General features: G+C 47.5%; 1 long non-coding RNA gene across 1 annotated transcript in view; it reads left to right on the top strand.

The window, feature by feature from the left end:
* Window positions 1–6,384, top strand: part of LOC139041422 (uncharacterized) — a 163,429-nt gene extending 157,045 nt beyond the window's left edge. The window contains exon 3 of the long non-coding RNA XR_011496527.1: window positions 4,664–6,384. This is a non-coding gene — a long non-coding RNA (uncharacterized lncRNA). The remainder of the gene's footprint in view (window positions 1–4,663) is intronic.
* The last annotated feature ends 250 nt before the right edge of the window (window positions 6,385–6,634 follow it).

Consider the following 6,634-nt stretch of genomic DNA (forward strand, 5'->3'; position numbering starts at 1 on the left):
ACATTGGATGCAGGGCTATCAGCTTCTCTGATAAACTACGGCGACCATAAACGGACGCTTTTGAGTGGGGCAAGCTGGACACCGTGGTTAAAGTGTAGCCCCCAAGAGAGCAGTAGCTGCCATCTGCCTGTTAATCAAGAAAGCAAAAAAATCGGCTATGGACCTACCTATGAGGGTTTGGACTCCTACATCAATTCTCTAGTCTACCAGTGACTGATGAGGCCTCTGGCTATCCCAAAATAGAATACTTCAGTATCAAGATATGATGCCAGAGACCCTTCAGATTTCTTTAATATCCTGTCATATCTTAAACTCTGCTGCCCTTTTCCTTGATTCCAATGGGTCTTTAAGCCATGCTTGCCCAGAAGTGACCTCCAGCCACAGAGGTCTCCAGAGTGAATCATGGACGTTAAACATGGGCCAGAGATGCTTAAACTGTTAGAAGTGGTACAGGTCCCCCAGAAAGTAGCTGGGATCCATGGTAAAGCCCTTCAAAGGACATAACGTGGCAGCTGCAGCTGCAAAAATGGCCGCTCCATCAGGAGAGCTTCTCTAGTTACCATTAATTTCCACACTGCCCTTGTGTGAACTGACACCTTCTGTGAACTTACTACAGATGAAGTGAGGGAAGCTACTACACAGCATTCTCAGTTGCCCCCAATAGTCAAGGGCTGGAAGACAAACAAACGAGGGAAGGTTTATGTCCCCAAATAGCTTTAGTGTGCTCATGCCAACTTAACTCGCAAGGATTCAACCCACTTTGATTTTGGTAACACCGTGACCTCACAGAGACCACCTCTGACCTCATAGAGACCCCTTCTGCCCTCACTGACAGACAGAGATCTCAGCTGACCTAACAGAGTCATCCCCTGACACTTTAGACACTCCCCTTGACCACACAGAGACATCCCATGCCCACACAGAGACTTGTCTGACCACCCAGAGACCTCCACTGACCTCATAGTGAACCCCTCTTCCCTCAAAGTGAGGTCTCCTGATTTCACAGAGAACTCCCTGAACACACAAAGAACTCCCATGACCTCCAAGAAACCTCTAGTGACATTATAGAGACCCCCCTCTGACCTCACCAAGACCCGATATCACAGAGGCCAGCCATTACCTCAACAAGATCCCCTACAACACAGTGAGAACTCCACTAATTTCATGGAAACCTCAAGTGACTCTCACCAGATCTAGGATCTCAGGAAAATGAAGAGAGGATGGTGGGTGCACCCGCCCCTCCCCAACTGACTGACAAATCCCATGGGTCTTATTGACTGTTAGCACTCTGGAAGCGCCACTCCATGGAGGGAAAACCCTCCTTTCTATCTACGCATGCACAGCAAAGGTGACTGGCCTCAGAAAGGCCCTTGGGCTTGCTGAGGGACAGGTCCTTGTGGCACTGAAAGTGTGGGGGAGCCCACTGGTGGTGGCTGGGTGCAGCTGCTGGTGAACTGGGATTCCCAACTTCTACAACTGTGTCTCACATCCCCTTCTCCCCTTCTGCTCAGGTCCCACTCCCATCCTTTGAAAATAGCTTTCTGCCCCTCTTTGCCCATCAGGAGCCAGGGGGCAGGGCAAGGCTATCCCTCCTGCATGCTGATCATCCGGGGCCTCCTTTATTGTTTGACAGAACAAGGCCTCCCATCAGGAAGGAACTTTTCAACACAGGGAGCAGTAAATGTTTGACAAGTCAACAGGGCTCACAATGCTAGCCAAAGGAGTTTGGCCACACTAGGCATGCCACGCCCCCTGTGGAAATAGTGGGGAAATTGGCAGGCCTGCCCTTCCAGGGGCAGGCACCTCCCTTCACTCTGGAGTCACTAAAGCCATGCCCTCCTGCTGCCCAGAGCTCTACTCTTGAGAGAAATCCATGACTAAGGGCCAAGGCAGGCCTTCCCCTGGCCATCTCCCTGGGTGCACTGTGGCAGGGCACGGGGAGAGGTGTATCCTCTGTAGGAGCCTGCTTTGTCTTAAGGAGGCCAGCCATTCCAGCTTCCTGGGATGAGTCTCTGTCTGGGGTCTACGATGGGGAAAAGGGCCCTGAGACCTGAAAGTACCCTGGCAGTTGTCATCAGCCTGGTTGGAGCAGGAGGCTGCCAGGCAGCTAGTGTGCCCAAACTGTGTCTCAGCCCCTCCACATTCTGGCTCCTTCCAGCCCAGGCCGGGCTCCTGAGGGAGGATGATGAACTTGGCAGCAGCCGGTGCAAGGGCACCAGCAGCGGGGGGTGGTGTCCCACAACCTCCTGGGATGCATTGGGTGGGGTGGCGCCCCCTGTGGTGTGGCATGTGGAGTGGGCTGACTCTGGTCACCTCTGGGGCAGGGATCCACCTCAGCTCAACAGAGGCAAATACAACAAATGACACTTGGAGAGGAGCTCAGGGATCTTCATGCCCCTGCCTCAGGATAATTCCTCTTGCCCAACGACTCCTATCAGACCCAATCCCAACATTCCCACGTCCAGATTTGAGACCACAGTGGTGAATTTGGAACCTACTTCTTACTTCCCTGTCCAGCCTACTGTGGTGGTGTTCTTGGTGGTTGGGAAAATGGCACTGGCGGTGGCTGCAGCAGTAAAGGCCATGGTGGCAGCTGCTTCCCAGACATCTGGCATCTTGGGGACCCGAGGAGTGCATCGTTGGTGTACCCACACCCTCCCCAGCCCCCCATCTCTCCCATCTGGCCTAGTGACTCTCACCACTCCAGGAGCCCTGCTTTCCTCACTTACAGCCATCTCTTTGACTGCACTTGTTTAAATTACATGACCTTGAAACCTCCCTCCATAAGTTATTCAGATCAAAATTCTCCCTGGAACCTCCTGAGTTGGCTGAGAACAGAGCAGCAAAGTCCACAACATTCTCCAAAGTTAGAGGCAAGATTTTCATCTTGAACTTCCTGGGCACACCCCTGGGCTCCTAAGCAGGCTTCATCTGACGTTAATTATGGATTTCAGGCCATCCCCTTCTGTCTTTTTGAATCTGGTCTGCCTACCAGTATTTCATGTTCTGGAGAATATCTTGGGTATTTTCCAGGTGAAACTTCAGTGTTTCCTCATGGCTTTGCTGCCTCAGTTGGTCCAACAGCTTACAGAGGTGGGCCTCCTGGGCCCACGTGACTTCACATATGTTAAGTCACTGTGAATCTGTGAGTGAAAACATCTCACACTAGTTCTGTTCAATGGGTTCTTCCCCAACGTGAGATTTCTGCTTATTGGAGGAGATAAGAGGCACTTAAAAGACTGCCCACAGACGTTCATTTGTTCTTTTCTCTATGTATGAATTCTAGGCTAATCAGTCAGTCATAGTTCCTGGTTAAAAACCTTCCCTATGTAAGTTACATATGCACGGTGTGTTACTCTCTTGCATGCATTGAGATTTCTTCTTCTTTTGTTTTGTTTTGTTTTTTTTGAGGAAGATTAGCCCTGAGCTAACATCTGCTGCCAATCCTCTTTTTGCTAAGGAAGACTGGCCTTGAGCGAACATCTGCTGCCAATCCTCTTTTTGCTAAGGAAGACTGGCCTTGAGCTAACATCTGTGTCCATCTTCCTCTACTTTATATGTGGGACGTCTGCCATAGAATGGCCTGCCAAGTGGTCCCATGTCTGCACTGGGGATCCAAACTCGTGAAGCCTGGGCCACTGAAGTGGAACGTGTGAACTCAACTGTTGTGCCACTGGACCAGCCCAGAGATTTCCTCTTTATAACACCTCAACTGTACAGTTGGTTAATTTTGTAACATCATTGTGTTTCATAGACTAGGTATTTGAGCCGTGTTTATACAATTTTCCTTTTATAAGAACTCAGGTTGTAGCTCTGAGCTCAGGTCAATATCTTTCCTAAATTAAAATTATGCAAAACTTTCTGCTGGGATGGCACTTACTCCCAACTCAAATTATAGTCCCGTTATTGTGCTTTACTAGTAATCATCCCATTCCCAGGCCTCTAACGTAGGGGACCAGGGTTCAACCCAAGAAACTTACCATCACTGTGCAGTTAGATGGATCCTTCCTGGTATAGGTACCATTTCTTGGTTTTAAAGGTTACTTCTCCTGCCTAAAGTCAATTAAAAAATAAATTTCTCAAGAGGCATTAGGGAACCAAAGTGTTGTACAGCATGCAAGGCAAATATTGACCCTTACACAGGGCAAGAATGTGAAATGGAGCAATGCACTAGTGTCTAGAAACATGTTTTAGGGCACTGTCAATTACAAAATGTTCTCAAGATTGAAGAGAAAACTAAGACGGATTTTGGTAAGGTTATGAGAGAAGAAATCATCAAGGGGAAGGGATGAGGGCAAAGTTCACAATATGAAACTTTCAATCCAAAGAGGACATAAACTATGAATAAAAGACATTGATAAATGCTAGGAATAATGACAACATTGAGAATTTTTCCCCACTGGATTCCCATACTTTCCTGAAAAGACCATGGACTTAAGGAAATCTGCAGTTGGCATTACCAAGGTCCTGATCCCTCACTGACTAGGCTTTTCCTCATAGTGAACACACATGCCTGGAGCTTACCCAGCCTCAGGCCTTGTGGGAATCCCCTTTCTTCCCTCCACAACTCCTCTCCTTGCTCCAATGGGAAATTCTGTCTTATTTGCAGACCTGCCACCCTGTTCATGGGGAAAAGCCACTTGAATTTTGAACTGTCTTTTAGGAACCATACATATTCCTCAAGTAAAGGACAGGATCTCAATGAACGACTAAGTGAGCATTGAAGAAAACCTTGTAAGTCCTTGAGCAGAGCAGGAGGAACACCATGACACCAAGCCAAAAGCATTGAGGAACTCGTGGATGTGCATGAGCAAGCTCACAGAGTAAAGATTCCCAGTGTTTTCAACAAATGAGGAATTAAATGTTTCTAGTTAATCCAGAATAACCTAAATTTATGTTGCCTGGTGGTTTTTTCTACTGTGGCCTCAAACTTTGGGCTTACTGCTTAGAACAGAATAATTACTTAGGAACTGTTTAATCTTATTTTTTAGTTATTAAAAAAAATCCATTGAGTTTTCAGCACTGTTCTGGGTGCTGGCAATAGAGCAGCAACAAAGACATAAAATTGTGGTCAAGAAGACTATATTCTAGTGAAGGGGCAAACTACATGTCATTAAATCAATAAACAGAGTTACCTTCTCGTAGTTGTGTTATGAAAGAATAAAAATGAGAGCTGAGGGGAGCATGATATGTGGAAACTTCTCTGGATACTTGTTGAGTAAATAAATCCTTATTGACAGACTCAACAACAGAGAGAAGATGAATGATGTTCTCCAGCATCACATCTCTGTGTAGCTTTTGCCAGGATGCGCCCACCAAGGCCTATTCTTCCTGGGTGAAGCCCAGAACCACATCCATGAAGGTCGCTGATTCCTAAAACATTGTGGACATTCTGGTTCAGACAGGGACATCTCTACCAGAGTCCAGGGGCAGAAAGTTGACATGATAGAGTTGGGGAAATGAGGCTGTAGGTATATAAAGCTGAAGTCCTCTTTGGGGTTCTAGCCAAACGCTTCCCTGTGCTGATCTGGCATGTGTTATTCTTGCATAACCGCAAACGTATATACAGTCTGTACACAGCCTTAATACATACTAGCTTCATTATTAAGGAATATCACACGATGTGCAATAATATGGTAAATCTCATTTACAGACTGGCACGCTTAATACAGTTTATTGGTTGTCAACTTAAGAATACATAACTAGATTCTCCTCACCAATTTAAAGTGAATCACAGACTCATCACACAGCAGGCAATATCAATTGCCTGTGACATATAACTGTGATTATGTGTAAACATTTCCCCTATAGGAACCTTACCTTTCTCCTTTGTGAAATGGTTTAACAACCTCTTACAAATGTTGACCAACCCAATGAGCTAATTTGCAAAGCACTTCTTTTGCATCAAACACTCAATGCATATAAGTAATAAGTATGTTATTTGAATGAAGCCATGCTGACCATTCTGCAGAATGGAACAGACTTAGAGAACCCGGATCGGCAGGTACAGCCTCTGTCTCTTATCTGTACACATTCCCTGTGTTCACTACAAGGTAGAAGGACAGATGGTCCAGAAACACAACCCAAGGTTCCCTGATACTTCTATACAGAAGGATGGCCCTAGCCTGCCCCACCTGCAGTGAGGCTTCCATTGTGAATTTTCTCTGGGACCTCCAAGCATCCGCTATCATTTAGTTTAGTCCTATGCATCTGATAACAGGTAACAGCAGCCTCTCAATTGTATATGGTCACTCCAGGAGACCCCAAATGGCCACAGAACCCTCCACCCCATCCCCCACCCTGCCCCTCATCCCCTGCCTGCTGAGCTGTGCTCACCCCACCCCAGCTCTGAGCCCCCCAAAGTGAGTCCGACCCACCTGAAGAGTCCACAGCCGCCCCATAGAGACAGCAGGTGAGCCTGAGACCAAGTCTGAGAAGTCTGAGCGTGACAGTGGTGCCTGCCATAAGACTTGGACGCCTGTGGCGTCAGGAACGCCCCCTTCACGCCTCACCCAGGCTGAAGGCCCCACCCCAAAGATTCAGGGCAAGCGCAAATTGCAGCAAAAGGCCCACTGCTCCATGGCCTGAGGGCTGAAAGGAGTCACAGTCACTGCTGCTTACAGCTCTTAGGAAG

This window comes from Equus asinus, chromosome 1 (genome assembly GCF_041296235.1).
Source record: "Equus asinus isolate D_3611 breed Donkey chromosome 1, EquAss-T2T_v2, whole genome shotgun sequence".
NCBI classification, from domain to species: Eukaryota; Metazoa; Chordata; class Mammalia; order Perissodactyla; family Equidae; genus Equus; species Equus asinus.